This window comes from Bufo bufo, chromosome 7 (assembly GCF_905171765.1).
Source record: "Bufo bufo chromosome 7, aBufBuf1.1, whole genome shotgun sequence".
NCBI lineage: Eukaryota > Metazoa > Chordata > Amphibia > Anura > Bufonidae > Bufo > Bufo bufo.
In genome coordinates this window covers 198,537,641-198,552,939 of record NC_053395.1, presented here as the reverse complement: position 1 = coordinate 198,552,939, position 15,299 = coordinate 198,537,641, and the positions used below count along the sequence as shown (strand labels likewise).

The following is a 15,299-nucleotide window of genomic DNA, read 5'->3' as shown; positions in this document are numbered from 1 at the left end:
ACTGGACAATTATCTAAAGTGCGTGAGAAGCTCTCGGCCCTTCCCGACCAATGATGTCAGGAAAGGATGGGGCGCATTGAATTTAATGGGCATCTGTCAGCAGTTTTGTCCCTATGACACTGGCTGACCTGTTACATGTGCACTTGGCAGCTGAAGGCGTCTGTGTTGGTCCCATGTTCATATGTGCCCGCATTGCTGAGAAAAATGATGTTTTAATATATGAAAATGAACCTCTAGGAGCAACGGGAGCGTTACCATTACACCTAGAGGGTCAGTTCTCTCTGCAACTACCGCGCCCTCTGCACTTGATTGATTGACAGGGCCAGGTGTGATGACGTTCACTGCCTGGTCCAATCAAAGTGGAGAGGATGCGGCAGTTGCAGAGAGAGCAGAGCCTCTAGGTGTAATGGTAACGCCCCCGTTGCTCCTAGAACCTCACGTGCATATATTAACACTTCATTTTTCTCAGCAATTTGGGCACATATGAACAAGGGACCAACACAGATGCCAAGTGCACATGTAACAGGTCAGCCAATGTCACAGGAACAAATCTGCTGACAGATGCCTTTTCAACACTCGATTCTTTTGCTCTGACAGAAGACAAGCTGCCACCAGAGATGTCGGACAATGGCTCGGCTGAGCCAAGCACATGTGTTTGGGGAGTCATGATAGGTACCAGGCAACTGAATGAACGTTCGACCGTCAGCTACTGCAATTATATGGAAACCTTAAAGGGGTTGTCCAACCCTTTACAACTGATTGCCTGTCCCTAGGATATGCTGTTCTGCAGTAGCGCTGGCTCTGGAACTACACAACTCCGTCCATTTTGCGGTGAATGGAGCTGGTAATGCAGAGCTGCTCTGGGAGCAGAGGTGCAGTAAGCAGTTCCCTCCACGCCAGCTCCAATGAAAAGGGTTGGACAACTCATTTAAGGCAATATTCACACTGAGTTCCTGTTCTACATTAGGAGCATGCGTTAGAAAAGCACATATAGCGAAAGTGTCCACAAGTCCATGTTCATCCAAGGGATGCCAAAAGAGCACCTTTTCGGTAACCACTGAAGCAGTAGACCTTGAATACCTTCTTCTGACTAATAGAAAAATGTAGTCGGCTGTGCTTCTCTATGCCGGGGCGTACTGCAAAAAAAAGTATGGGATCCTGCAGGTGACGCATGATTTTTTTATTTTTATTTTAACATGGGATCCTGTAGTAGATGTATGCCACACATCTATATAGTGGCATATGTCAGAGACTTTCATCACAAGCATACATGAGGGAATCTTCCCAAAACGTATCTCCTAATGGGCTAAGGAAATCCTGTCTTTAGGGTCCTATAATCGTCCATATAGACTGTAATCCACACAGACAATAATAGGACCCTAATCTTTATGGCCCAGAGACACGAGGTCCCATAAGACTCAGGCCTAAAGATGTCCACAGAGCTACACTCTATAGACACCAATGGATGCACAAGTCTATAATTTGTCATTCTATAACCTAACAAACATTGACTGACGGAAATCTTATTGAGTTTAGAATTTTCTTGCCGAATCATACTGTGAATACTGAAAAGTTTATTGTACCAGGGACAAATAATTAATCTAAGCCTAGTATAAAAGCTTGGAGATTCAAGACCAACAGAACACCGATGCCACTGGGATTCCACAATATTGAGGCTTGGACAACCAGAACACTATCACACAGGCAGGGATACTAGAACAACGGCCCAATGACACGAGGACATTCAAGAATAAAGACATTTTAATAATAAGAAGTGATAATAATAACTGAAAAACCACAAATAAGTTGAAAGCCATTGTGTTAAAGGGGTTGTAAGACAACTTGTAAGTGTCTGATCGGCAGGGGTCCAACTGGTGGAAGCCCCACCGATCACAAGAAAACCAAGACCTGGACTCCCCTTTCAAATCTATGGGATTGCAGAGGATAGCCGAGTACAAGAGCTCCACCATCTCCAGCAGGAGATGCCGGCACAGCCTGCCAAATAAAAAAATACAGATGTTAAACTGGCTTAAGAATATCCATTAAATGAGTCAGGGGCGGAATGGAAACTAAGGCCTCTTTCACACGAGCGTGACGTTTTGGCTTTGGATGCGTTCAGTGAAACTCGCACCATTTTGCAAGCAAGTTCAGTCAGTTGCATCCGCACCTGCTTGCAGATGCAATGAGTTTTTCACTGAAGCCCCACTTCTATGGGGCCAGGGCTGCGTGAAAAAAAAAAGCGCAGAATATAGAACATGCTGCGTTTTTCACGCAAAAGCAGAACTGATGCGTGTACACAGACCCTTTGAAATGAATGGGTCAGGATTCAGTGCGGGTGCGATGCATTCACGTCACGCATTGCACCCACGCGGAAAACTCGCTCGTGCGAAAGGGGCATAAAAGTGGCCCCATGTTGTTGGTAGGTCCAAATTGACAGAAGAAGTCGAAGCAACAGTAATAGATAAGACCAGCAATACCACCGTGCAGCACGAAATACCGCCCCAGCAGAACCAAATACAACAGTGCAGCAAAAATTACTGCCTCAGCAGATGCAAATAAGACAGTGCAACCAATCAGGTGACGCTCCTAATTTAATTAATGCTGAGAGCATCAGATCGCTATGTACCTGGGCAGAAGCCTCGGGCAGCCCCCTGGGCATCGGCCCATTGGGATATTTCTCTGTAGTGCCTATGGCCAGTCCGTCCCTGAAAGGGGTTGGTCGCTTTGAATATTCCTTTGTTAGACCAGGTCCTACACTGAATATTTGGAGACCCCTGCAATCAGCTGTAATCTCTGGATGTAATCAGCAACAAGTGTCCAATCTTCCTACAGCACCACCACTGGGGAAATAAAGCATTGCACAGTGCCCACTGAAATCAATAGGCTGTCTGCATAATGCACAGACGAGCTAGGTGCTCCAAAGCAAGAGGCAGTGTTCGAAGCCAATCTCCGATCTTGCTAATTGACGAGCGTTCCGAACGGAGAGAGCCCCATCGACCATTAATACCCTCTGCTTTCTGATACACAAATTGTACAACCCAAGGGCAGTTTAGTATCAAACGATCATAAAGCCACAAGCATCTTCAGCTACTGCTGGGTACGGACCTTAACCATCGAACAAACAGGTTGCTATTCTCTAGCACTCTCCATAAGCAGCACTGGAGAATGTGCGGCTGCCCAGAACCTTTTTTCTACAAGCGATCCACCCAATTTATTTACTAGCCAAATGGATTACGCAAAACAACGTTAAAAATAGTCTGAATAATGAGCAAAGCCCTAGAAAGGAATGTGTCGTCAGTTGCGGCGTACGCACATACCTGTTGTTAGGCTTTATATGTAATAAGTGATGTCGGATCGCTCTTTACAGAAAGGTGAACTGTTACGTAGCCGGCCTAGGGATTAGCTTTAATGAGTAACCAATTGTGACTTTTTAAAGGCAGATTAAACAAAGAAATGGCCAGTTAGTAATTGTAAATGGGCGTTTTCAGCCATACCACAAGCTCTTAAAATAAATGACTATATAATACAAATAAAAAAAGATAAAACAAACAAGTCAAAATAGCTGACGTTGGCCTTTAGATGAACAACGACCTGTAGTGCACTCCATACATTTTAAAGGGGTTGCCCGGTTTCAGCAAAACACTGGACAGCCTTGAAGAGGAGCCTACAATATCGAACGGAGAAGTACTTACCTACTATATCCAGCAGTATTGTTTACATGACTGCTGCAACTCTTCGCTGAGACCAGCGATTGGCTGCAGCAGTCACGTGTTGTCCATGAGAGATCACCACTGTTGCCAAATAATCAAAGCCTGGTCAGCAAAACTGCAGTGGTAGACCTGGGCAGATTAGGTAAGCACTACTCAAGTCTTTATTCAAAGCTAATGCGGAAAATGGACAAGCCTTTGGCTATAAATAGAAAATACCGTAACCAACACCAAACATCGAATTCATAGACGAAGGGGGCAATTGACCCATCTAATCAGCTATTTTTTTTATTCCTTCTTTCTGTATAGCTTTTCTGTGAGGAGCCAGTAATTGATCTTTGAACAATGCATTTACACTTCGTTGAAGCCATCAAAATCTCGTCAATATTAGTCCAACAAGAAGTCCTAAAAAATGTAAATTGCTGAAAATAGTATAGCCAAGCAAATCATGTGTTCATTGTATCTCCTGGTTGAAAAGAAACTGGTCCAATGTCTAAATATGAATACAATTTCATAGATGGTCACTGGGACATTGAATTTCTAGGTGGATCAGATCTAATCTAAGAGTACTAAAAAATATAAATAAAATTGGGCAACACCCAACTTGGGTCCGGCAGCCAAAAAGATGGCTACGCATTTCTTCAGAGAGTATTCCTTTCTTTTTAAAATGAAAAAGCAACTTTGTTACACATGGTCATGTTGAGTACTCTGAAGCAGGAGCCACTCTTAGTAGCATCTCTTAACTCTGATAGACGGGAGTCCCCAGCAAGGAGCTCTTCTGAATGATGCCCATATGCCATACTAGGTCAGATAGACAAGTTTGCCCTAATGAGACATCACTTTTACGTACATACAACAAATCCACATAAGTAACAAATTTGGATAATACCTTAAATGTCCCATCAACACCCAAAACTCCTCAAGTTGGCAATATATCTGCCCATCTCTGGACCACACATGGGCATGACCTCCTAAACCTTACTTGCGACGCATCCTTCAGTTTTTCTATAACAAGAAAGATCTTGATTGTTGTAGGTGACAAATCAATACCATTTTAATAACAAGGACGTCCAATCTCAAGAACATCCTTTTTCTCCATATGTGACCCGACATTCTAATGAGGTCATCTAAAATGGCCCATTTCATTCCGACATTTGTGTTTATGAACCTCCTGAGGTGCCTTAAAATTCCCGATAGCAACTAATATTGGAGGGTTCAAGTAGTTCCACGTTTGGATTGATGCACAAACAAACAATCCATCAGCAGAATACAGGATGACACAACAATTTTATGTTCTGCTTACTGAGCAGCAGAAAGGCTTTGTGCACTAAGCAGCTGACAGGGAAGCAGTAGAGAGTTAGATTTACCTATGGCATCCCTGTTTTATTAGAGGGATCTATATATCCATCTATCTATATACACTGCCTGCCCAAAAAAAATAATTGTCGGACTGCCTTTAGCTTTGATTACGCCACGCATTCACTGTGTCATTGTTTCGATAAGCTTCTGCAATGTCACAAGATTTATTTCCATCCAGTGTTGCATTAATTTTTCACCAAGATCTTGCATTGATGATGGTAGAGTCTGACTGCTGCGCAAAGCCTTCTCCAGCAAATCTCAAAGATTCTCAATGGGGTTAAGGTCTGGACTCTGTGGTGGCCAATACATGTGTGAAAAATGATGTCTCATGCTCCCTGAACCCCTCTTTCACAATTTGAGCCCAATGAATCCTGACATTGTCATCTTGGAATATGCCCGTGCATCAGGGAAGAAAAACCCATTAATGGAATAACCTGGTCATTCAGTATGTTCAGGTCGTCGGCTGACCTCATTCATGGAGCACATACTGTTCCTGAACTTAGACCTGACCAACTGCAGCAACCCCAGATCATAGCGCTGCCCCCACAGGCTTGTACAGTAGGCACTAGGCATGATGGGTGCATCACTTCATCTGCCTCTCTTCTTACCCTGATGTGCCCATCACTCTGGAACAGGGTAAATCTAGACTCATCAGACCACATGACCTTCCATTGCTCCAGAGTCCAATCTTTATGCTCCCTAGCAAATTGAAGCCTTTTTTCCTGGTTTGCCTCACTGATTAGTGGTTTTCTTACGGCTACACAGCTGTTCAGTCCCAATCCCTTGAGGTTCCCTTCGCATTGTGAGTCTAGAAATGCTCTTACTTTCGCTATTAAACATAGCCCTGAGTTCTACTGTTTTTCTTCGATTTGATTTCACCAAACGTTTAAGTGATCGCCGATCAGGATCATTCAGGATTTTTTTCCCGCCAAATTTCTTCCTCGAATACGATGGGTCCCCACTATCCTTCCAGTTTTTAATAATGGTTTGGACAGTTCTTAACCCCATTTTAGTCTCTGCAATCTCCTTAGATGTTTTTTCTGCTTGATGCATGCCAATGATTTGACCCTTCTCAAACAGACTAACATCTTTTCCACGACCACGAGATGCGTCTTTCGACATGGTTGTTTAAGAAATGAGAAGCAACTCATTGCACCAGTTGGGGTTAAATAACTTATTGCCAGCTGAAAGATAATCGCCCATGCAGTAATTATCCAATAGGAGGCTCATAACTATTTATATATATATAGTTTGATTTCAACGAAACTTGGTATTACACATCCTTTGCTACCTGGAATGGGGGGGGGGGGGGGGGGTCACAGCTCTCTAGGACGTACCGTTCCCGAGAGATTCCCAAAAAATGACCTGCATTAGCCAATACAAGCCTGCAAGTGTTTCTCTTCATATGCCAACTGTCATACACACGGACACATGTCCCTTATCAGCCAATAGAAGCTCGCAGGTCCTTAGTCTCCACATACACACAGTTTTACTCCAGGTTTCCATAACAACCCAGCCATTTTTCTTCACTACTGTAGGTCAGCTTTAGGCTAGGGCTACACGACGACATGTACGCGAGAATAAGTCGAACGACACATAAGGCACAACTACACTGCTACGACAATTTTTATAATGAAAGTCTTTGGTGTTGCACTGCGACATGTGACATGCTGCGACGCGACAGTCACAAAAAAATCCATCTTGGATGGACAAAATGTCGCACAACACAGTAGCCGTGTAGCCCTAGCATTAAAGGGGCAGGCCGCTGTGGAGGTCACTGTTAACAGTGACCTCCACAGTGTCCACCCCTTTAACAGTGACCTCCACAGTGTCCACCCCTTTAACAGTGACCTCCACAGTGTCCACCCCTTTAACAGTGACCTCCACAGTGTCCACCCCTTTAACAGTGACCTCCACAGTGTCCACCCCTTTAACAGTGACCTCCACAGTGTCCACCCCTTTAACAGTGACCTCCACAGTGTCCACCCCTTTAACAGTGACCTCCACAGTGTCCACCCCTTTAAGGGGGCAGGGTACTGTGGAGGTCACTGTCAGGGGAGTGCGGTGCTGTGAAACTCACTGTTAAAAGGGCGGGCTGCTGTAAAAGGTCAAAGTTAAGGGGATGGGCTGCTGTGGTCACATTTTAAAGTGGCGGGGCACTGTGGGGGGTCAGTGTTAAGGGGTGGGGGGGGGACTGTGGAGTTCACTGTTAAAGGGGCGGAGTGCTGGAGAGGTCACTGTTATGGGGGATACTGTCAATATCTTAACGACACACACACAAACATTAAATGAAATAGATGAACTATACCCGTGTGAAATCTGGGTCCTTCTATCTATATATATTAAATATAAATCGGGAAAACCTAGCTTTGACTACACTTTCAACAGAATTTCACGTTCTTAGAGCAAAGCTAACCAGCTTGTTTATTTTATGAAGGTTACAAGATCCCACTTGAATGAGCTTTTTCTTTTTATGTTTCTTTATCCTTTTCAAGCTTGCACAGTAAATTTAGACAAAGCTGCTCTGACAAGGTTCACATGGTAAGGGCAAATGTACAATCAATCCCTGCTTACAATTTCTATACAATAGCACTGAGGCTGTGTTTCTCCAGGAACCTAGAAGGCACACAAGAATGGTGGAGGTTCACTGTTTGACAGGCCTTTTCTGCTGGATTAACAACAAGAACGTGAGATGTATTTGGAGTTCACTGTACAGACAGAGCCCACTGTTCCTTTAAAGGGGTTTTCCAGGCTCCTGATATTGATGAACTATCCTTATAATAATTATTAATATCCGATTGAGGAGGGTGTGACATCCCGTTCCCCCAATTTTCAGCAGTTCCCTTCAGCCTTCAGTGCAGGAACTAGCTGTTAAATGGAGCAGAGATGACATCTCCGTTCAAACTTTAGAGGCTATGCTCGGTAACTGCAGCTCGGCTACCATTCACTTCAATGGGAGCTGAGCTGTGGTAACCCAGCACAGTAGGGCTGAAATGATTACTCAATTGAATCGAGTAATTAGACACACATAAAATCCTTGATGCAAATTTTTTGCATCGACGATTCGTTTGTCATGTGACCACGGAGCGGGAGTGAAGCGCTCCGTCGTCACCCGCCGGCCGACTTTTATCTTGAGTTGTAGTTTTACCACAGCTGGAGTGCCGGAGGTTAGCCATCACAGCGATTGGGGATAAGGGTCTAATCGGCTGGGGTCCATGTTGAAATCCAAGTGACTGATCATTATCTCAACCGACATCTGACATCGTTAAGCCCCCATGCACATTACAAGGTTGGCTGGCACCATCGAAATAACCTGCTTTGGCCGACATTAGTCTAATGTGTATGGCCTGCTATAGTTTGTGATGTACATTAATGTGCACAATAGACATAAACATTGGCCAAAAGGGAGGCTGGTGTAACCCTATGGACATCAGAATATTACAAAAAAAAAAAAGGGATGGAATAGCATCACAGACTGGGCTATTCCATAGAAGGGTAACCCATAAAAAACATCTACATTAAAAAATAGCACCCTATAGGCGACTGATGCCACTCTAAGGCCTTGTTCACATTTCTGTGACCATTTGGCGTCCATGTTTCATCCGTGAAGAAGAATCAGTGTGTCCGTTTTTTGCCCTCCGTGTGTGATCCATACTCCACGGACACTGCAAAGCTGAAAGTTGATTCCCAGAGCATCTCCTACCAGTGGTCAGTGGAAAACGGGCAGTGCCATCCGTGTTGTGTCAGTGTTTTGTCACGGGCCCACAGACTTTAATGGGTGTGTTTGGTCACATACTTAAGTGGTGCATATCTCCGTGATTTTTAGATTTACCCACTGTCAGTAAAAAGAAATACTAATATGTGAACATACACATTAAAATCAATGAATGGGTACGTGTGCTGTCCGTGAAAAATGTGGACATCACGTCCGTGAAAGACGGAAATGTGAATAAGGCCTAAAGCATAAGTCATAGGCATCCATTTAATACAGATACATTAATGTATATGTGAAACCAGCATAAGATGACCTCTTCGTACAGGTAAATAAGACATGAGGGCGAATATGCAAAATGCAGGGTGTAGTCAGGACGTGACTTGGTGACACCAGTCTTTCCATTCTGTCTGCATACATCTATGGCATATAGTTGTCTACACTGCAGGAACGTTGGTCTCGTTCCAAGTATGAGTACAAAGCTCATTTTCCTATCTGATGCACAAAAACAATAAAATCATAGGAGGCCAATTAACCTAAATAGGTTTATGCATCGTAGAAAGCGGCATACCTAAAGTAAACCCATAAGGAGAGCGTACCAACTCCATTCCCTTACTGGACTGTCCGGTGCTGCAATGCAGCAGAGCTCAACATGAGCTGCTAGATAGACGTATACACAGGGAAAGTAAGGGCTGCAAACAGAAAGCAGACAATTTGACGCAAGTTTAAGATTTAACAAAAAATTTTAGAAGAAAGAATAGCGGTGGCTCAGAGTCCCAACCACAGCATGATGGGAGTTGCAGTTGAACAACAGCTGGATAGGCACAGCAGCCTTGCACAACCGAAGAACCACAGATTGTCCTCCCACCTTACTCCTTTATCCGTAATACTTTCCAAGCTCGGCAATAAAGCGGTGAACACTGTAATAACATGAGGTAACTGGCGGAAGGGGAAAAAAATAATAAAAAATGAAGTATGAGCCATCCTTGGAAAAAAATCAATAGATGAAGCAGCACGATCTTAACCTTTTCATCGCATCAAGCCAGCATAAAAAGGAACAGATGACATCACCCTGTGTTCAGCGCGGATATGAATGACATCATTGTGTCCGTAATGCAGCAGAAGAATGAGCAATTAGTGCGGGAGATGATGCAGATTGGTTTCATTCTTCTACCTTGGCTATGACAGGTTGACTCCTACAGTCTACGAGGGTGTGGGTGTCAAGCCCATGGTTTTGTGAAAGGAATGTCTGTTTTGCCAACTTGCTCATAGTGCAACAATTATCCAATCAGCGGGAAAGGCAGGCTTCTTATGGACCACTTCTCTGCTGCAGAGGCTTTTGCTTGCACAAAAGCACCGGCAGGAAGGAAGCTGGGAGTTTCCAGGACTCTTTGTGCTTCGACAATTTAAAATGAAACCATGAAGACATAGACGAGTCAGATTATTTTTTTGAATACTAGCAGAAGGACCCCGATTTGCACGGGTATATTTCATCTATTTCATTTAGGGCTCTTTCACACGAGTGGATCCTGTGTGTGGAATCCACTGCGTGAAAGAGAGCCAAGCCCCGTTCCGGACAGCAGAGACATGGAGCATTAACATGATGGATAATACTCTGCGCCTCTCTGGGACCTTTTTGCGACAAAATCACAGTGACAACTTTATCTCACTGTGATTTTGTCGTAAAAAGGTCACAGAGGCACAGAGCATTATTAATCATGTTAATGCTCCATGTCTCTGCTGTCCGGAACGGGGCTTGGCTCTCTTTCGCGCAGCAGATTACCCGCACGGGATCCGCTTGTGTGAAAGAGCCCTTAATGTTTGTGTGTCTTTAAAAGACACCGACAGTATCCCCCATAACAGTGACCTCTACAGCACCCCTCCCCTTTAACAGTGAACTCCACAGTCCACCCCTTAACACTGACCCCCCCACTTAAAAATTGGACCTCCACAGCAGCCCAGACCCTTAACTTTGACCTTCACAGCAGCACACCCCTTTAACACTGAGTTTCACAGCACCCCACTCTTAACAGTGACCTCCACAGTACCCCGCTGCCTTAACAGTGACCTCCACAGCGTCCTGCCCCTCTAATGCTAGGGCTACACAACGACATGCAACATTTTGTCTCAACAATTTTTATAATGATCGTTTATGGTGTCGCACTGCGACATGTGACACGCTGCGACCGCGACACGACAGTTGCAAAAAAATCCATCCAAGATGGATTTTTCTGCGACTGTCGCATCGTAGCATGTCACATGTCGCAGTGCAACACCATAAACGATCATTATAAAAATTGTCACGTGATACATGTAGCAGTGTAGTTGTGCCCTATGTGTCGTGTAGCCCTAGCCTAAAGCTGACCTACAGCAGTGAAGAAAAATGGCTGGGTTGTTATGGAAACCTGGGGTAAAACTATGTGTAAAACTGTGTGTATGAGGAGACTAAGGGCCTACGAGCTTCTATTGGCTTATAAGGGACATGTAACCGTGTGTATGGCAGTTGTGATATGAAGAGAAAGACTTGCAGGCTTGTATTGGCTAATGCAGGTAATTTTTGAGGGAATATCTCAGGAACAGTACGTCCTAGAGAGCCGAGACCCCCACAAGATTTATTTCCAGGTAGCAAGGGATGTGTATACCAAATTTCGTTGAAATCGATGGTTGAGTTTTTGAGTGATCGCGGAACATACATACACATCCTTTATATATATAGATTTCACTTTATGACATTAAAAAAGGCAGTGATACAATGTTGCAACATATAAAAAAAGAATTTAAAAAAAAAGCAAAAAAAAAAAAAGCACATTGCTTCTTAGGAAATGTGACAAAATGCTGTATTGTCCATTCAGTAGGACCGCAGGGTTACACCCGGAATAAGGATTGTTTTAAAAAACTAGGCCATACCCACAGCTGAACGATCTGATCATATGTATATGATGTGCATGGTGTCCTGACTATACTCCTATAGCAGGGTAGAATACCTTGCCCCATGGAGGTACCAAACCTTGGCGCACAGTCCATAATGCGACCATGTGCATGAGCCCTACTCCTAATCTATTTGGAAAGTTTTGCTGACACAACACACCCACAATGTGGAGATCAATGTTATAATGCTACCCATAGAGCACCAATGTATTAAGCAGCACCCTATACAGGACTGAAGTGAGTGAATGGATCTACTTTCACCATGCCCTGCCTAATGTACATTCGGCCAAGACCAATTTGATGGAAGTCAATTAACCAACCTGTATGTTTTACATTCCGTTCTTGATGCCAATTCAGAAAAGAGAAGTATCTGTCCTTAATAACATCTCTCCTATATCTCCCTCTAGAGAGTAGAGAAGGAAATTTGGGGGGCATCACATAACTGTATGTATCTTTGGGACCATATGTGAGATTATTTTCTATGCAGGGGAGGAAGGGGTTAACAAGAGCATCCGGGGAGGTGCACATGCTGCCCACCCACAGAAAGGGAAGCAATTCCTCCAAATATAGGAGTAAAAAGAAAAATTTAACTATGTGGGATAATCCCTTTAAGTGTGTATCACAGCTTGTATATTTATTATACCATATACACTGAGCAAAAATATGAACACTTTCAGTTTTTCTCCCATTGAGCTGAACTCACAGTTCTGAAACATTTTCTACATATACAAAAAGACCCATTACTCTCAAATATTGTTCACAAATCTGTCTAAATCTGTGTTAGGGAGCACTTCTCCTTTGTCGAGATAATTTATCCCACCTCACAGGTGTGGCATATCAAGGTGCTGATTAGACAGCATGAATATTGCACAGGTGTGCCCTAGACTGCCCACAATAAAAGGAAACTCTGAAATGTGCAGTTTGCTCACACAGCAAAATACCACAGATGTCGCAACGTTTGAGGGAGCGTCTAATTGGCATGCTGACTGCAGGAATGTCTACGAGAGCTGTTGCCTGTGCAATGAATGTTCATTTCTCTACCATAAGCCGCCTCCAAAAGGCATTTCAGAGAATTTGGCAGTACAACCAACCGGCCTCACAACCACAGACCACGTGTAACCACACCAGCCCAGGACCTCCACATCCAGCATGTTCACCTACATGATCCTCTGAGACCAGCCACCCGGGCAGCTGCAGCAACAATCGGTTTGCATAACCAAAGGATTTCTGCACAAACTGTCAGAAACCGTCTCAGGGAAGCTCAGTAAGGCAAAACAGTGCACATTTCAGAGTGGCCTTTTATTGTGGGCAGTGTAAGGCACACCTTGATATGCTGCACCTGTGAGGTGGGATGGATTATCTCGGCAAAGGAGAAGTGCTCACTAACACAGATTTAGACAGATTTGGGAACAATATTTGAGAGTAATGGGTCTTTTGTGTATGTAGAAAATGTTTCAGATCTTTGAGTTCAGCTCATGCAAAATGGGAGCAAATCCGAAAGTGTTGCATCCATGAGCAGTGTCCAGTTTTGTGCATCAGCGCCATGTAATACTGATCGGGCAGATGACTGTTGGCATTATTAAAGCCTCAAGCTACATTCAGCAAGGACTGTCAGCTTGTGATTTCTTTTCTCTCCTGCCTGATACAGAATCATCAACATGAGAGGCACTTTCGTGAACAAGGTGCCCATTATATACACTGCCACATAATTCTACATAGTGTCTACATTGTAGTGTCAATGGATACATTTATTCAGTATGAAAAATAAAAGCATCCTGATTCCAAGTCCTCGAAATCATCTTCACTCAAGAGAGGGCATATTTCCTGAGACAACATAATTGCCTGGACCAGACTCTACAGAATACAGATGGAAGAGTCATTTTCCCCCTAATGCAATCCCAAGAACACAAAAAATAAATAAATCTCCTAGTATGCATGAACTTATAAGTTTCCAGAATGAGAGAACACAGATTCTCACGATGGGAATGGCTCTTTACGAGAAGGAGGCTCCGCAGTTTATTAATCTGTTATCCATTACTTTCATTGTAGCAGCACATAATGTAGTACTCTACAGAAAAGTAAGTGCATCTCTAAATAATACTCTCCAAATAATAACTACATGGGCTCACAGCTCCTCTTCTCTTTGATAGCACAGCATCTAAGGCTTTAAAGCTGGGGACAAGGAGTTGCAATCAGCTGGCCAATCACAGTGGAGAGCGTCACAGCCAGGGAGAAGGAGACGCCCCCTGAGAAACAACCGCCACCTATATTTGTATTAACGAGTGAGTTATCATTGGTGGCGCAGTGGCCACAGCCCGCCCCTCTCTCTTATTGGCAGCAGCGGCACAGGGGGGAGGGGGAGACTCCTTCTCCCCTGTGCTGCTGAGGAGAACATGGCGCGCGCTGAGAGCAGTGTGCACCATGTTCTCTGATACTAGGCTGTGATACCGGTACAAAAGTATCGATTAGGCATAGATAATTCGATACCCGCTACAACCCTAATGTCATCGCTTCTAATGGTGTGAAACAGGTAATATTGGTAACCTATCCTCAGGTTAAGTCATCAATATCAGATCGGTGGGGGTTCAAAGCCTGGGCCCCATGCACACAACCGGATTTCTTTTCCAGATCAGATGCAGAACCGTTCACTTCATTGGCACGGCAGAACCTGGACAGCCCACCTGCGTACTGTCCGTATCCATATGTCCATTCCGCTGGCCAGAAAAAAACAAAATAAAATAGAACACGTCCTATTCTTGTCCATTCCCATCAACGTGAAAAAATGTTGCAACATGCACACGACTGGTATCTGCAAAAGGGATACGGTCATGTGCATGAGGCCTAATGGTGCATTTACACAAGCTGGCTGAGCAGGAAATTATGGGGAAGGGTTTGTTCCCTCCCGTTAACGCCCTGCTCATCGCTGGCAGCAATCAGCTCCACTGTATAGGGACGAGAGATGGCGACTGCATTCCCTCACCCTCGTACAGATTCATTGTTTGCCGGCAGCAGATCCATGTTTGTACAGCACAATCTGCTAGCCGGAAACAATGATTTAGAGGTCTGCATATAAAGGATGAATTCAAGCGATGAACGAGCATCTATAGAGGAGCCAATTATTGCGAACGTACCTGATAATTGGCCTGATAATAGTGCAGTGTAAATGCGCCTTATCACTATAAGAGAACACCAGATCCCATAGAAATACACACACATCAGAGCTAATTTCATAAAAAGACAGTAGCTCATCAACGAGGCTGGCCACAGTTTGATAGGTGCCCGGCACAGGAATGGGGGTGCAGACACCAGATAGCCACTATACCACAGCCAGTGGCACCCCCCTCCCAATATTGCTATGTGATGTTCTCTGGTCATGTACCCATAAGGCCAACCCTGCTTATCAGTAGGTTTACAAGGGATGAAACCTATGAGAATATGGATAGATTCGAACCCTGGTACTTCAGGTCATTAATATTACTATCTGGGCCACCTGCACGTTTTACGCATGGTAGTCTGATAGTTGACAGTGAAACCATTCTTTATTTTACATACATTACCCCGATCACAATTATTTCACATAGAAACTGAAACTT

The 15,299-nt window shown here is 44.1% G+C and overlaps 1 protein-coding gene across 4 annotated transcripts in view; it reads right to left on the bottom strand.

Moving 5' to 3' along the window:
* Nucleotides 1-15,299, bottom strand: part of RBMS1 (RNA binding motif single stranded interacting protein 1) — a 173,286-nt gene that overhangs the window by 140,338 nt on the left and 17,649 nt on the right. The window lies entirely within an intron of this gene.